Source organism: Corapipo altera, unplaced genomic scaffold, assembly GCF_003945725.1.
Source record: "Corapipo altera isolate COAL_440 unplaced genomic scaffold, ASM394572v1 45, whole genome shotgun sequence".
In the NCBI taxonomy this organism is placed as follows: domain Eukaryota; kingdom Metazoa; phylum Chordata; class Aves; order Passeriformes; family Pipridae; genus Corapipo; species Corapipo altera.
The window spans coordinates 6,533,416-6,551,641 of NW_020884877.1; the positions used below are offsets into that span (position 1 = coordinate 6,533,416).

An 18,226-nucleotide genomic window follows, 5' to 3' on the forward strand; every position below is an offset into this window, starting at 1 on the left:
GAGTCAACTACAAGTAGATTTGAAAATTCATGGGTCTCAAGTCCAAAGAAAAATAAGGGCACACAGCATGCTGTGCTGCACAAACAAACCCCTAAACTGAATGCAGATTCGGATTCTGGCCTATGTAGTTTAACAGCTTAATCTCTTTAGTTTAAGATTTGTGTCTTGGGGCTTTCCTTATGCTGTATAAAGACTAGCAGAATGTTTTTTTCACTAAATTACTACTTTTGGCTTGCCTTCTGTCTTTTCTTTCCTCCCACCAGACATTCAGTTCTTGACTTCCATGAGAAAAAAAACAACAAGAACAACTGAAAAACTAGTAGGACAGCATCTAACTAGCAGGATAGAAAAGCATGTATTGCTGAAGAAACAGAGGGATTGAAGACTTTGCTGATAACCTCAAACAAGTGCTTCCACATGAATACAGCATGTGAAGATCCAGTTGCTGTTACCTTTGCAATTTGACTCAGTAGTCCTCTGTTCTCTGTAGCTGCATTTCTATAAGAATATGTCCAGATCCCTACAGTGTCCATAGGCTTGATCACAGTATCTTTAATTACATTCAGTTAAGAACTAGATCCACCAGGAAGCAGTGAACAAGGGAAGCAACACTTGCATTCTAGCATTTTTATATTAAAGAATTTTATGGAAGCAAAATTATCCATGTAAATGTGTATGCACACATATATTTAAGAATATGCAATAGACCTAAGATCGAGGGTTTGTTGACACTTAGGCTCAGGTCTCATAGCTCACAAACAGGTAAAAGGTAAGGGATTAAACCTTAACCTTCCCTTATAAATTGATAGACTCAAGAAAGACAGGGAATAGTATCTTTAAGGTTTCAGTATTTCTTTTCAAAATACATTTTAATAACCCTAGTTCCTAATTTTGACAGTATTGCAAATTCAGATACATTTGATTAAATTAAATGAGAAATTCTCCTTCACTGACACTTTTTTCAGTTGATAATCTGATCTCAAATTCCCCATCTCCCTCTTTTCTTCCCAGGAAGAGCAAAAAAATTCTGCATTTCTGACAAGTCTAAATAAAGCTTTGCTGGTTACTGAACTATGCTACATTTCCTATCAAGAGAAAACAAAAGCGGGAAAAAAAAGGCTAGTTCACCACTAGAGGAGATGACTCAGAGCAAGCAGGAACTGTTACCAGATTCAGAAAAAATAGTTTTCCCTTGTACTGTTGAGCCCACACTAATGCTGAGATGAACCTAGATTTGCTTTCTTAGCCCACATCTTCCTAGAACTGCACCTATTTTCTTACAAAGCCACCAGATCCTTTTTGGATCCTGCCAGCATTTTCGACTTCACGTTAGTCACTTTGTGAACAAGGGATCGAAAGACAGAAAGAACTATTTTTTTAATTTAAATGATAAATTTCTGTGAACATGGCAAAGACTGGAAAGAGTTATTCGTGTTTTGGATCTGGAGGTTTGCAGCACACTCACATAATGCTTTGAAGCCTTTCCAGTTTACCGCTTCTTTAGTAGCAGCTGAAAGATTCTCATGTAATCACAGCATATAGAAATTGTGGAGCTGCTACAAAGGAAAAGAAATCTATCCCAGCCAAAACCAGCAAGAGAGTTTAAGGGACAGCCTCAGAGACTACAAGACACTCAATAGCCTTAAGCACTGGTGGCACTGCAAACACCCTTGTGAGAAGGGGGAGAGCTCTAGGACCTCCTGAGATTCATCCTCCAGAAGGCAGCTCACACTGCTTCACCACCCACCAAGCTGGAAGACAGCATACCAGCACTCTCAGGCCTCCTTTCTTTTTTTTGGTTGTGGCACTGCAGATATCTTAAGAGATAGGTTATCGCTCAGTGTTCTCACCACTTCTTTCTCTTCCCTAAACTCTACTTCATGTTCAAATCAAAGAGATCAAAAATGCTGTATTTCAAGAAAAAAAGGGAGGACAGACTGTCATTTCTAATCATCTCTCAAGCCCCGGGTGTCTTGGGTCCACTAGTGCACGGTTTCTACATGTGTGTAAGCAGAAAAGGAAGCCAGAGGCCAATTCACAGTTCCGGGAAATATAATTAAATAAAGATACACTGGGATGATACCTTACTCAGAACACGGCACCAATATCAGAAAATCTCTGGAATCTACCAGAGATGCCATTTCACCGTAAGGTACAACCTATACTGCTGCCAGCATTCTCTTCAGTATCACAAATATATAATACCTGACTGGGGATTTCAACTAATGATACTGTGATAAAGGAGAAAATAAGATATAAATAACTACTTCACAAAGTGTTACGTTAGGAAGACAAAGACCCTGCATGCACGTGTATTCCTGAAAGAATAGGCCAAATGACCACCCAATAAATCCAAATGTATTTTCTTATCCTTACTTGCACAGTGAACCAGAGCAGACCTCAACACTGAGAGAACATTACTAGCACAACACAGCAAGGCAGCTTTGGGAAGTTTATAGTTTTCACAATCTGATTGATTTCAAAGGTCACCCTGGAGGAAAAGCCTCAATCTGGTTTCTGCCGACACAGTCAGTTCCCGCAGCCAATAACTATTCTCTGCTCTTGGCACTCTCTCAGGTGGTGGGACGTGGGTTGCACTGTGGGTATCTGCATCTTAATGAAAGTCTATTTTACTCCCCCAAAGTCTATTGTTTATTTGGAAACATGGAGTATTATTGGTCGTTTCGTACTGCAGGTCTTAAGACAGGTATAAACTGCAAAGAAATATAAAGGCTTTCTGAGTAAGTAGAAACTTTAAAGTATTATCCTAAAAGTCTGAGATGCCTAAAGTAATAAAATAATTCAGACTTTAAACCATTTGAAATTTCTTCTTTTTCTGATCAGCAAAAAAACCCCACAACACCCTCCTCTCTTCATTTGACATCTGAGTGTATGATAGATGAAAATCCAGTCAGGGGAGCCTATCAGCACTAAGACAGCTCTTATCTTCCCCAGGTGATGGCCCTGGTTTACAGTTTACTGCAGAACTCATTTGAAGAGCTCACGCAACAAAGGTCCCAGTCAGTGTGACCTGTCCTCACTATAGTGTAGATGAAAAAGGGCAAAGCCACAACATTAAAATGGTAGTCTAGGAGAATAAAAATAAATATTAAATAAAATGGATAAGTTATAGATCAATCCAAAAGTTTTTGTGAGAAATGGCTTCCTCTAGATACACTATTCTAGACTAAACATGTTGTTCTCATAAAATTTGAGAAGTTGTTCAATCAAGACATGCTTAAAATTAAGTTCTACCTAATCTTCACAATCAGGAATAATTTTATTGCTGGAGGCTCAAAATAGTGGCCTCTCTGTTACCTCCTTTACCTACTCTGAGGTGAAATGTTTTTCATTGCATATTCAAAGAAGAGAACTGAAGATTTGGAGGCCTCTCATCTGGAGATGTCTAAAGAACACTGTTAATTTAGAGAAACTAAGATAACAGTTTGAAATAAAAATACTCTGTCTTTAGCCTAAGCTAACAAGCTCTTTACAAATTAAATGGAGGTATCAATTTCAAGACATTAAGGCCTTAAGCCAGCTTTTATCCTGGTATGTAGTGCACAGAAGGCTTCATATTCCATTAGCAGTGTTGTGTGCCTGCATGCGCCCTATATAAATAAAAGGAATGTCATACCTGAAGCATCTTCAGAGTAATTTTTACCTTGAAGGAAAATATTCGCAAATGTAACTAAATATCACAACCAAAACGTTACAGCCATCTTGGCAGAATTACAGAATTATGCCATTATCATGGCTGAGGAGTTTTCTGCCAGTAGGGGAAAGGGAATTGGCAGTACCGTATCTCACAAGAGACAGGAAGACTTGACAGGTTGATGGGTAAGAACGATGCAGACTCTCCCTCAGCCTGAGTGAGACAGCAGAGTCCTCCAACAACAACTGCCCCCAGCCAGAAAATGGTCTTAACCTTGTTGCCAGCCCTTTAGGTCCTCCTTGTGTACAAAGAAAATAGTTTTGATTTTTAGCTTGCAAATCAATGAATAGGTTTTATTTCCTGCTTAAAGAGAGCTCAGATTCATCACAGTCAGTAAAATGCTTTCAACCCTGGCTGAGTATCTCTCATGGCAAGTAGCTCTGCTGGTCGGTGCCTGCTCACCCACCCACCCAGGGCCACATCACTGTCACCTTCCTCCTCCCGCTCACGCCTCAGTGCTCCCATCTCTGAATGACGGCCAGCACCTTTCAGCTCTACAGGAATAAATCTCCAGACCACAAACCTCTAATATCCCTTCCTCCTCCTACCCCTAAGGCAACGAGTTACACTCTATTTAGCTTGAGTCATGACTTTTCTTCCCATCTTCTTCCCATTTATAAACCATAAGAAGGGAGAACTAGAGGTGTCGTGAATCTAGTCTGCTGCGATGAGCGAGGGATGCCTGCTCCACAAGAGCCATGCCCAAGGGTACCCACTACTGGGCACACTCGCTCAGCCCAGAAAACACAAAGGTGCAGAGTCCCAGGGCAGGCCAAAGCTACCACTGTAGATAAGAAAGGGACATGTTAGGTGGGCGTGGCAATCACTGCCAGTCACGTTCACACCTCAGCATCAGTCTTCCTCACTGTGCACATATGGGCTGCACATCGCGCCGGCCGGCTGCACAGACCCATCTCTCACCACAGCCAAGGAGAGAAAAAGGTTTTGTTTCTCCACTAAAATGACCCACTGTACTCCCAGAACAAATCTTTTTTCATATACTCTCTTCTGGATCGGTTTTCATGTATGCATTATTAAATATTCAATGAAATAACTGCTTCTAAACAACATGTGTGACACCTTTTAAATGGCTGCAAATATTGTGTGCATAGACACATAAAGGGAGAGGGCAGAGCAGTCAGCTTAAATCCTGTTTACCTTACTGATTTTCATGGTAAAAGTAAAATGTATTTGTAAGGAACTGGTACAATAAAGGCAAAGTCAATTTAAATTATAAGGAAAAAATAAAAAACCTACTTAAGGGACTAACACTTTTCCTCCTTCCTGCATATAAAGATATGTGTATCTGTGCTAACTCTGGACACTACACATTTGATAGGTATGTGTGTAAATTTAGACACAGGTACACAGCATGTTGTTATAACTCAGAAATAAAAACCAGAAGAAGTAAAAAAAAAAAAATTGAAAAAAAAATCAGCCAATTTTGTTCAGCTACTTTCTCCTAGTAATTGACAGAAAATTCTTTGTATTTCATCTTGGGGTATTAACACTAGTCATCATTCTCTGATGATATTTATATGAGAAAACTTCAAGTTACACAAAGTTGGTAAAGTCATTATTTCTATTGCAGAAAATTATCTTCCGTCCTTTTCTTCACTAAATAACTGCCAAAAGATGACATTATTTCAGAATATTCCCTGTGTAACACAGTTCAGCAGACTGTGGAAGTAACAAATATTTTGCTTTGGTGGAATAAAAATCAGGGGAGAAAAAGAGAGAGAATCAGTTCATAAAACCACAACTTGCGTAACTGGTTTTGCTCAAATGAAAAACAAATCAACTGATCATTTCCTGGCAGATGAAGCATTACATTCAAACAGAATTTAAGAATTTTATTCTTTAATTATTTAGCCATATCCTTACTCCCTATCACTCTATTCTCTTTTTATTTAAAAACTTCTTTTTAAAGCAGATGTATTTTGAGGGAGAAGCTTCGTCTCAAACTAGTACAAGTTTAAAAGGGAAAACATCAAAACCAGGTACAACATATTTTTAAAACTTACGCCCATGCCTCCTCTGCTGCTTAACTTTCTCTTTCGGCAAAACTATTCAAAGAATTTGATAAAACTACTAATATATTTGCTTAATCCCACAGTCCCAGCCCTCCACAGATGGCTTTTATGTGGATTTGTTAATAAATTGTTAATAATTTGTTAATAGGCAGCGGCGCAGCCCTGGCAAGAGAGTTTCCTAGGTGAGAGCTGAGCCCTCATGAATCCAAGTTCATCACTCGCCACATTGCTAATGAGACAAGTGCAGCCCAACACGAGGTTAATTGTCAGAAGCAATAATCTAAATTAAACTGGCCAACATTCAAGTAAAAAGGTACCATTTAAAATGTCCTTTTCCAATGAAAGCAATCTCAGGAGTTTATTTGCCTACTCAATATAGAATTCCAGGTTTTAAAAAAACCCTTCTTCTACCCCTCTAAGGAACCAAAGTAATTATTTTTAATACAGTGACATATGTTAGACAAAAGTATTAAGGAGGGGGTTTCGTTCCACTCCAAGTCTCCACGGAATTTTCCCTTATGTGATCACACATCTGAGCTCAGATTTTAACCAACCAATGAAGATTTTTTGTTACACAATCACTATTAGCTGATGAGAAATCTTTTCACAAATAATCCCAAAACATGGAAGATCTGCTGTGATGTTCCCAGCACTGAGAAATATAATCAAAACAACATGGGGAATTAAAGAAAAAAGCGAGAGTTCACAAAAACATTTGAGAAATGGCTCAAGTCAACTCAAAGCTCACTTGGTTTTGGCTGGGAATCCGGGCTCACAACAGCTTCAGCCTGCCAAAACAAATACAGCCACCCGTTTCTTCCCGATGCTTTCACCCGGGTGGGAACCTGCTCCTTTGCTTTCCCCTGCTAAGATAATGACATGCCTGCTAGGATTTGATTGGGGTTCATATCCCTGCCTGCTTTTGAAACAATTATTATTTTGTTAATCATGAGAAGAAAAGGACTTAAGTGGCACCTCAGACTGACATAATAACCAATACCTTCCAGATAATTATTATGTGCTGTAATTAAAATAATGTACATCATTTAGGCGAAAAGTTTAAAAATACCTTGGGGGAAAGTAGTTTGGGATATACTTTCACACAGGGAATCTGTTTAATTTTGGTTGTAACCATAGAGGAAAAACGTAGAATTTAACATAGATACTATTCACTTACCATACAGAGTTAGTATAAAAAAGCATATTCATCTAATAAAAAAGAATGTTGTGGGTGTAGCTACAATGTTTTATACATGTTTACCCATAAGAAATGACTGCAAGATGTATGGTAAAGTAGTTTTCAATTACTCTTTTTTGTATTTTTAAAATTATTTAATTCTTCATTTTTATTAAGAAAAGCTGATAAGTGGATACAAAACTCCTTTTCAAAGCACTCAGTCATTTATACCTAATCTCTGCCCTAGTGACAATCAGAATAACTCGGTTTTCAAAACTTAATTTTAGCCTTGAACATGAGATCATTTTAAGGCGGGTAAAGCAGTGAAAAACCTCTCAACTGAATAATGATAAATGCAACAAGAAAGAATAATGCCATACAAAATACTAGGCAAAACGGTGGATTCAAGTAAATAGTATTAAATAAACTAAAAAAAAAAATTGGATCAGCTTTTAATGATATTGCACAAATGCCTTTCTTTTTCTAATACAGAGTTGAACTCTTGAATCACTACAAATGCCTTAGCCTAAGAGGTAGCTGGTAAACATGGCATGAAAAGCATCTTGCATTAGACTTGGTCAGTTCCAGATGAGGATGTTGACGTGACCTATTTATAAACATTTTTACATTTCTCCTTTTTTAAATTCCCATTTGGGAAGCTGCTGGTCCCTCTTCCAAACATATAAAATTCAATCCGCAACACAGAAGCTTTGTTACATTCCATTCCTTGGATGAATTGAACAGTCTACATGCCTACTCAGGAACCCAAAGGGGACGTACAAAACGACGCTCTCAGTGTACTAAAATGAACTCTGCAAGTTTGACAGAAACATGTATTTACCTTTGTTAACCAGCATGACCAACTGCAGCAAGCTGTACTAGTAGCACAGCTAAAGATGGCTTTTTGAAGACAAAGAGGCAGTGGCAAAACTGAGAAGATTCAAGGGTTCCTGAACTTTGATGTAGGTACTAATCCCAGCCCACTGCCATGTTCTTCCTGCCTGATTCTTAAGTGCCCACGAAAGCAAACAGCAGATGGTCAATTCATAAGACCAGGAATATGGGCATAATCAGAGCAGACTCACTGACCTGTGCCCACATTCAGCCAACCAAAGGCTGACTGATCAACTGAGATCAACTGAGCAAAGACCAGAGATGCTTGAAGAGCACCTAAAGAAAGGACTTCACACACAAGGTCCCCTTAACTAAGGCTCGTCATGGTCCAAGGTAACATACTTACAAAAAAGATTTTCATTTCTCTTCCTATGGAGGGGTTTGTTCTGTTTCTCCTTTTAACTCTGAATTTCCTCTTACAGATGTGAGGAGTGAGCATTTTAGTCTTCATTTCTCCTCAAATATTATCAAATAACACAGTCCCACTTGAAAATGTCAGAAAATACTTTAATGAATAACTATCATAGATGTAAAGAGATAGAACTGTTTATTTTCAGTATTTAAAGAAAAAAAAAGTCCAAGCAGCTTTTCTAATTGCACTAAAAAGGTGCTAGGCAGCATCCAGTTTATCAGTTCTGTTTCTGAAGCTTACTTTTCATTCTTTCACTGGAGATTTGAAGAAAGACACAACTACAGTAAGGTCGGACTGTTAAGTAGTTTGGGGAGTTGAGTAAGACAAGCAACATAGAACAGCCTTGGCTTTTTCTTTTTTGTCTCAAATGAAGAAATGTACCATAAAAGTCTCCTACCTGCCTGACACTTTGCACCTCTAGCAGTCAAGAAGCAAAAGGTCCATTAGACAGCTGTAGAACTCTTATCTGGAAGAAGTGTCACATTTCCTGCCCAAATCCAAAGACACTGATCTCAACCCAGCAAGCTATCCAGCAGTTACATGGGCCAGATTCGTGAGGTTATAATTATTTATTTCTGTCAATTTAAAGCTTAAACTGCAAATGCTTATTCAGTCTTATTACAGCATTAAAAACTCAACCACACTGGATGATGACCACCTTTGCAAGGCTAGGTTGCTATTTATCACTAGTCAGAATTAAAGAAAAGCACAAAAACAGATTTTGAAAACCTAAAGCACGTTCAAAAAATTACACTCTGCTTCAAGACCTAACACAGTAATAGACTCTCACAGGAATAGCTATTTCCCTGGCAAGATAGTGCAATAATGCAATTACTGCCATTTAATTAATTTATATTCTCAAAATCTGTCTCCTTACACTTTTTAAGTATTTTGCTTTAACATCAAGACAGGATTTTCTGCTCTGGTTTGCCATAGCAACCCCTGCAACAAATGGCAGTTGTCTATAAAAACGGGGGACTCTTTGAGCATGCATGCATGGTTTAGTACGGTTTGTTTTAAAGCAGGTCAGAGTACAATGGACCTTTTCTACCGTGTGGGATTGAACACCAACAAATCTCACTTCAAGGGCTGCCACACTCCTCTGCAAAATGAAATGACACTGCTGCTAAGTCTGGATGTAATTACAGATATGAAAGGATGGCTGTGAAAGTTGCTTGTATCTTCCTCTCCCTCCTCTACTATAGATGTATTTGCCATACAGCTGTTAACATCCTGAACGAGTAACATGCAGCAGGCTTAATATTTCCTTTCATTTTGTTTTAAGTGTTAGTCTACAGCGGTGGCTGTTAAAGCACATTTACCACTAAAGAATGAGACCTTTGTCTGTCTATTGCAGGCAGAGCTCTCCCTTGCCTGCCTGTGCAGCCCAGGGCAAAAGCTATACCGGGGAGCCTTGACCTCCGGCCTAACAGGGACACTTAGTAGGGCTAAGGGTAATCCTGACTCCTCCTTGCTCATTCAGTTCCTTGAGCTGTTTGAAGCAATCATTACCAACGCAGCTACATTTTGCGGTCGTATTATAAAATGAATCATTGTTTAACAGTCCAAGACTGCTAAACTTATTTTATGTGTGGTTTAGAGTCGAGTCACTGGTCGCTCATATCCCTCCGAGTTGTACTCCCTCCAGTCCAGTCGCAGTGGGGAAAGCGCTCGTCTTTGGCGTTAGGCCAAACGTCGGATGGTGTAACAGAGCAGCACTTGGCCTCTAGTACTTGTTCTCACAAGCTCCCCATGAGCTAGCCAAGATTTTTTTTCAGCCACTTCCATCTGAAGAGCCTTTACCTCAGAGAATCTCTAGCTTTTGTGCAGTTTTAACACAACGGCTTCTGGGAATTGCAATATCTACCACTCCTTTTGAGGTACTCCAATTACACCCTCACAAACGTCACTTCTCACTCCATGTTCCTACAGGCACAATTTCTGTTTTAAGAGTGCCTGTGGAACATTTGATGTTGGGATTTGGTAGGAGTGAATGAATGCTCCGTTATTCACCCTTGTGGTACAGCAGTGGTTGCTCTGAAGTTTTACAATGCAGCATATTGCTGTAATGACATCATATGACATCATAAATCTCCTACAATATCTAAAGCTTCTGATGAATGTTCCTACATAAGCACCTTGTTAAAAAATGAAGAAAAAAGAGTTAATCAAATAAAAATCTTTTGCATTCGTACACTATTTAGAAGTTTACAGACAAGTACTAACCACTTTATGCTTTAAAATTAAAACTCTTTGCCTTTAAGTTCCACAGGAAAGAAGGCACCATCTTGATTAATGGATGCAGTTAGACAGGTTACCGTGCTTTTCACCCTATGTGAAAACCTCACAACTTCTCTGCAAAATATATGAATCTTAACTTGAATTAATATTTCTAAAAAGTCCTCTGGAAACAAAAAGTTACTGTATTTCTCTTATTACACCCAAGTGTTTATGATATTTCGACCACAAATAGTCTAAATTAACAAATATTTTCCCCTTCTTTTAAAACCTTCCTACATACACACACATATTAGTCAAGTTAAACACCAGCTTCTCAGCCCTTGCCAAAAAGGTGGATATTTGCCATCTCTACCTTCAATTAAACACACACACAACTAAAGCAACACCATAGCCTACTGTAAGGCTCTTAACCCCAGGCTTCACGTCTTCCTACTCTCTACAGCTTTCTCCTTCCTCCAGCCTTAAGAAAATTACTTGAAAACAGGTGATATCTTTTATATATTAAAACAAATGTGCCTCCCTACTTTCAGTCTTAGAGCTCCCATACTTCTGTCCTCTGAGGACATAGGTTGTCTTTCTCCATGATTCTGCAGAGGCAGGAGGATTCCTACAGGTAATTCCTCTTTTGTTGTCCCAGTCTAAGTCACTGTGTCTCAGGTATTTGCATAAGCAAGCAAGAACCTAAACCCAAGCTTCTACGATATATTATAAATAACAATGAAATTACTCTGAAGATCATTAAACAAAAAATATCCTGCAAATGGATGCTTTCATATAAGGAAAAATATTCTATAGTGAAATGGCTTTGGGCTATCCCTCCTGTAGCTAAATAACTCACTCTAGAATACCTGCATTGAGTTTGGCCTTCTGTATCAGGACATAACTGAAAAATTATATGGATGAAACACCCCAAACAAGCTCTTTGCAAAGATTCAAGTATAGGATCAGGAACCACAGACATATATAAATTTACCTGAACCTGTGTTACCTATGGTCCTAAACTTCCTCCCAACATACTACTACTTCATACAAATTTGAAATATAGCTTGAGATACATCCGGAAAAAAAAATCACATTTCAAACTCTGCCCTCAATTGCATCAGTGGAAATCAAAAACTCCACTGACTTCAGAAGCATTTGACTTTATTTACAGTGCTGTAACTGAAAACATGACTTAATTTTCTTGCAAAGAATTCCTTATTGAAAGTACAGCACATGCAATTATGAACACTAACAGCATTGCGTGAGCTGATTTTGGACCCTACATCACAGCACTGTATGCCTGTTTAATTTTTCTATTTCATTTAGCCTTCACACCAAGACAAACCTTTCTGGTTTCATTTTTGGCCTTACTACAGCAGTACCAGAACATTGCATTTCAGTTTCCACCATTGCAAGGAATACTTGACTCTGAGAAACGCACCATGTTAAAGTTTTAAGATTCAGGACATTTCTCTACTATTACCAGCTTTTTCATTTCTGTTCATAACTCTTCCTTACCGCGGATGCAAAGTACAAATGAAAACTGTCAGCCTTGACTTGTCCTGTTTGAAAAAAATCGTGTTCATGGTGAGGAGTTCTCACTTTGGGTCCTTTCCCATCTCTTTCTTTATAGGACATCTGATGGAAAGCACTGCTTTTCATAACCTTTGCTAAGCTCCGTTAGCTCCCTTAAGTCACTTCCAGCCCCAGTCTCTCTCAATCCCTACATTGTTCTGCCAGAACATCAGTAAGATGCTAAGTAGTACATGTAGTTTCAGGGAAATACCTAACCTCCTATTTTTGAAAGTTCAAATTGCTGTGCTGCCAACAGTAGGAATAGACTAACAAGATATTATTCAGTACTGAAATCCTCTTTTTTTCTGGGAAGGATTAGAAAACGTGTGAACTGTCCTATAATATTCAGTGATTTGCTGAGTGTGACTACGGTCCAGCCACATGCCATAGCGTACATATAGACTTACGAGTTTGTAACGTACTGAGGTTTGTGCTTAATTTAAATCTGCTACTGAATTCTAATACCTACCCTCATTTCCCCACCTCCACACATCCCCCACCGGCACTCAGTGCCAAAGGCTGAGAAATAACAAAAGGGCCAGGGGAGGCCCCGGGCGTGTTTGAAACCAACACAGACCCACGTACGGTCACAATGTCGCGTGACTGTGCGCCCGCAAAGCAGTGTGCCTCAGAGAGCAGCACTGCATCCCAAAGTTACCAACCAGCTTCTTTTTGTTCCCAGCAAATTAAAATGCTTGGATTCTGTTCTATTCCATGTTCTCATGCCAAAGACAGGATCATGCTAACAAGCTCGTGATGGAATCCTCTAAGAATTTTTTTTATCTCTACGAATTAAATTTTTACAGAGAAGATGAAGCTCCCCTCATCAAGAGCCCCAGAAGTATGGGAAACAAAATGTCAAGAATTAATGTTAGATACTACACTCCCACACAGGGTTAATTTTTTTCCCAAACAGCACACAGAAATCTGTCCCACCCATCAGATGAGCTACTATACTTCTATTAGTGTTCTGGCACCTCCTTCTGTACAAACATAGCCCTTTTTCTATAAAGCATGTTATATAAAAGACTTAATCCGGCAAGCACGGAAATAAGGGATTTTTTTTGCTTCCAGACTTGAACTGATTACTCCTTGCATCAGACAGCATCTTCTTTCTCCTAAATACAACATCACACAACTAGCTGGATCTAAAAAGACATTCAGTAGGTGTATGAGATAGGGGAAACCAGGACCAGCCTTCCTTTATAAAGAAATTGCTACAACACAAGATCTGACTCAATGGGCCAGTGATCCACAACAAAATTAGAACATATTCCATCTTTCTTCCTGTTTAGCTACAAACTGCACCTTGCAACTGCTCTGGGAAAATAACTGCACGTTTTGTAAAAGACAAATGCTACGCTGATATAAGAAGTTAATTTGTCATAAACTGATTAAGTTTTGTATCTAAAAATACCTGGACTAGGGGCTGCCCACCTACTACAGGACACACATACTATGGCTACATTACTGCAAATGCAAATTTAGATACATATCTTGGCATACTGCGCATACAATGGTTTACATAGTTCTAAATACAGTTCAATTAACAGCAGCTTTCATCCATTTCCAGTTCCTGGATACGTGGCCAGATAAAATCTTGACAAAATGCTAAGCAAATGAAAACAAAGTACACACTGTCTATTAATTGCACTGGAGTTAGCACTGCCATCATGTAATCCTTGCTGAAAACATGATTTTTTTAATTTATTTTTTTAATTTATTGTGATCTGTTAGAAGCCATTCCGTTTAAACAGCATTGCACAATTTCCAGACAACCGAATCTGTGAAAAAAGCCTTATGGCTTTGTCAGGACTTGCCATATTATTATGGAGCAAAGGCTACATAAATTTATCTCCTTCTAATTCTGTAATTTTTTACATATGAAGACACTGGGGGTTTTTTCCATCTGCAGCTAAGATTTCTCCATCTCCCTTACATTTACGTGCAAAACAAGAGCCTATGCACAGGACATACATATAAGAAAAAGAAAAGGATTCAGGAGAATCCTTGAAGATATTTGATGGTAATTTTGTTCTGTAACAGCCACTCCTTCTGCAAAATCCACATTGTGACCATGGGGCATCACAGTGCCACATCAGTACTACAGCTGTACGTGCAAATACATCCCAACTTTGTTCAACAAGTAGGAGGACAGGATTTGCTGTACCTCAATGAGATAGTGTAGGTGTTTACTAGACCACCAAAAATCACACTGCTGTTCCTCACAAAGTCATGACATTGCTATTGCAAACGGCACAGAAATGCTTGGCTGACTCTCTTCTCTTTTGCTTTCCCTCTCCCTACTTTCCTGTACAGACACACACTCAAAATTGTGAAGCATAAGAAGTTCTCGCAAAAAAAATTTTAATACAGAGCTACAGAAAGCTAAGGGAAAACAAATCTCATGGTTTTATAGTAACAAAAGTATTCCTTAACCTTGTTATTGAAATTACTTTGGATTATTAGGCATATTATTTTTTAAAAGGGTAATCCACATTTTACCATAAATGCTGAAATTTTTGTCTCATATCACTCAAACCAGACCATGGAAGCTCTGTAGCTAAAAATCATTACTTTTCTTTCCTATTTGCCTTTGTGAAGTACCATACTACCTTTTGGTCCCCTTCTAGAAAAATTCATAAATGCATACAATACATTGAGATTTAAACAATTTGGCATCGGTATTTTAGTATCTGGAAATAACAATCAGCTTACCAGAAGCAGCTTTGTATCAGTAAACTTCATAATAAAAATACTGCTGGATAAATAAATAAAAGAACATCTCTATTATACAATACCAAATTAATCCTTGTGATAAATTTATTAATTCAACCCTCCAAAGGTCAATAGAATATTAATTTGTTCCTTGCACTACATAATGTATTAGGGTTTAATCTAATCTGGTTAAATAGATGTTCAGCAACATTCAAACAGCCTTGGCACCAACACTGACACCGTTCAGTACAAAGTGGTAAATTTACTATAAAATATTTTAAACTTTCAATGCCAGCGTACAGCTCCTTAAGGAGTTAAAAAATACAAATTTTTAATAATTGCCAGTTTCTACTGAATTCTGCCATAAAGTCAATATTCAATTCTCAGATAACTATGTCACTTCGCAGTGACAAACACCCAGTTGTTTCTGAAGGAGAATGCCTACTGGTTGTGCTTTCAGGGCAGGAAGGCAGATTTGTTCAAGATTCCACCAGAAGTCCCCAAGAGGGAAGGAACCCCTAACTCTGCAGCAGCATGGCATCCCCTTGGGTTATGTGGCACTAATCGGGCCACAGCAGGACCTACATTTCCCTTTACCTGAGGGAAATGCCCACATCCAGTACACTGTACTGTACATCATCCCCGACAGAAACCAGCCCTGAAATCCCTCGCTGTGTGCTCCAGTGTGTACTGCAGCACCTCTTACCCAGCTAGGAACTACCATTTTACATGCAGCAAGTCACCTTTCTTCTGAGCTAAAGCACACTTTTGGAATCAACAGGTCTTTCCTCTACAAATAAAGGAAAAGTTGCATGTTTGATCCAAGAGGCAGTTCCTGCTGCTTCTATGAACGCACATAAAGCATATTTCCCTTGGAACAGATTTATCTCATTCTGCATAAGGTTTTATTTGATGGGTGGGGTTGGTTTTTGTTGATCTGGGTTTCTTCGTTTCATGGCAATTAGTTGCAAAACACCTTAAGATGCACTGCTAGAATGACTGCTCCACAAAGAGCACTTTGTATCTTATTGTAAAATATTCAGACACTCAACCCAAACAAATGGTGTCTGTAATAAAAATACTGCCATATATCTTCATTTGTACTAGAACAAATCAGTTTTATTTGTTCATTCTGTGTTTTAGTGTCACAGGTCTCTTAGAAAAGATAATTTATAATTCCTTATGCAATTAGATATGAAATTAAGTTGTCTTTACTGTGGAGAAGAATTTATAATAAAGAGAGCAGGTTCAACCAGTTCCATGGAAAATATTTTGATAGCATCAAAAAAGACAGCATAAAGATCTTTAGGGTTTTAACAAATTAACACATGCCTTTTGGATAAATTACTGTACATGCTGTTAATCCTTTAATTAGGTTCTCAATTTCACATACACATTTATGGTAGGGGAGATTTTTAGTGATCAGAAAATGCAAATGTATGGTGTTGCTATGCTCTTTGTTAAAAGAGATTTCAGAAAAGTTTAAAAAAACCAAATCCCTTCCCCCCCAAAAAATTATGTATGATCCTTTATTTAAAAGCTCCAAAATAAAATACTAATAAATCTTTATAACTATTACTAACAAAATACCACTCTCCATTTTTTTAATCAAACAAATACAGCTTTCAAACTGAGAAAAATAAGACTTGTTCTTCACAGCTAAGCCACAGCAAAGGAAACTTTTATGTTCATAATGCATGTAGTTTTTAGACCCATCATGTCAACATTTAAAAATATGTAATTGATGCTATCTATACAAATGGATACATAAATAGTGATGCTTGAAACACATTCTACGGCAGCATTTCACAAAATGACATTTTTCTCATGCTGACTGCCGCACAGTACTGCCTGAACGTCTCCTTCCAGGATCTTGAAAAGATGCAGTATTATCTATAGCTCATTATTTGATACTTTTTTTTTTCCCCTCAAGCATTTGGTGCATCCTTGGTTTCAACACAATATAAACACTTTTTCCCCCCACAGACTATTTCATAGATTCTATAGCTGGTGCCGAAGAAAAACCTACTCAGAAAGGCAGACAAATTGCCATCAGTTAACGATCCCTATGCCAAGGGACATTTTTAGCATGGAGTTGTCGCTGTGAAAGTAGGAACTATCTACTAGCTATCCCACATAATGATTTTTGTTAGAAAAAGGAAAAAGGCCAAAATGTGGCTAAGCAGCAAATATATTGTAAAAACAAAGTATGAAAGCAATTTAGCTAAGAATCCTGACTGGCACACACATCCTCCTCCCAGCCTGCTTGTTTAAATTTAACTCTTTGTTGGTAATGTGGAAACAGCTAGGTGAAGACAAAGATGCTGCATATACAAAACTGGCGAATGAAAACAGAGTAAAATACAGACCCCCACATCTCAAGACTACTTTAGCTTTATTGTTTAATTGACAGTTACTTCATTCTAGAAGAATTATTTTTCAGTTGGAATAAAGTTGAAAGCAAAATTGCCTATAAATACACTTAAAACGCCCCGACCTCATGTCATTCAGTCTGATGAAATGTCTTTTTTTAATCACACCTGTATAAACATATATTATTTTAAGTTGTCTGGATAAATCAAAGGTATTCACTGGCTGAAAGGAAGACAGAGTATGAGCAATTCTCCACAAGCCCTCCACCGGTACAGAGAGGAAGAGAGAGACACCCAGCCAGAATAACCAAGTAGCTCAGTGGATGGGAGCAGGACATACAGACCCACTTCTCTCAGACACAGCTTGAATTTGAACCTTCACTGGTACTCTCTGAGTGGGTTTCCAGTGAGCAGGATAGTAGGCAAAAGGAGGTCACTAATAGCATTGTCTTTTGCTCATCCTTTTCCATTCCATTTCATTAAATGTAGCCATTTAATCTGCTGCAGACCCCCGATGACAAACAATGCAGGAGGGCAGATTGCCCTTGTAAAATTCAACCAGTAGGAAAGGACGCAAACATCAAATGCAGTTGCTGATTGCCAGCTTCATTTTTATTCCAATAAGGACCAGGAGAATTAAAGCCAGGTCCCTTCTAAAATGCTAGCATGCAGCACTGAAAAACCCTCTGAACTGATCCTTTGCTGTCACTGCCAGAAGGATCTTTCCTGAAGAGATGATCAGACACAGAACAGGGGTCAGTGTGTTTGCCTCTCTCTTTTGTTTTTTAAAGCCAGGGAACACTGTTTAACCCCTTTAGATTTTCTACCCTTACTTTATTAGGTTCTCAGTTTAAAAACAACCTGGTTTTCATGCTTAGCTTGTCTACGTAGTTAAAGGGGACTGAGAATTACTGCCTGACACCGTGAGCCTGCAAGAGTTCCTGCAGCCAGCACCTTTGCTCTCCACATGCTCAAACCAGTTCCCCGTCACACGTGCAGCGAGATCCAGACAGGGCCCTGAAGATAAACAGATTTCAGGCAGATCGACCAGCAGAAAGAGCCCTGCTTTCTCCCCACCAGCACATCCATTATAAATGCTGCATAGGG

At 38.6% G+C, this 18,226-nt stretch overlaps 1 protein-coding gene across 5 annotated transcripts in view; it reads right to left on the reverse strand.

Annotated features, from left to right (window-relative positions):
- SATB2 (SATB homeobox 2) overlaps positions 1–18,226 on the reverse strand; it is a 213,565-nt gene that overhangs the window by 82,738 nt on the left and 112,601 nt on the right. The window contains exons 1-2 of one of the 5 annotated variants that reach the window (XM_027637232.1): positions 8,681–8,686; positions 4,106–4,112 (exon numbers count right to left, since the gene is read on the reverse strand). The exons of the other annotated variants lie outside the window; for them this stretch is intronic. The gene's annotated coding sequence lies outside the window, so the exon portion shown is untranslated. Of the gene's footprint in view, positions 1–4,105; positions 4,113–8,680; positions 8,687–18,226 lie in introns of those variants that run through there. 5 annotated transcript variants of the gene reach the window in all.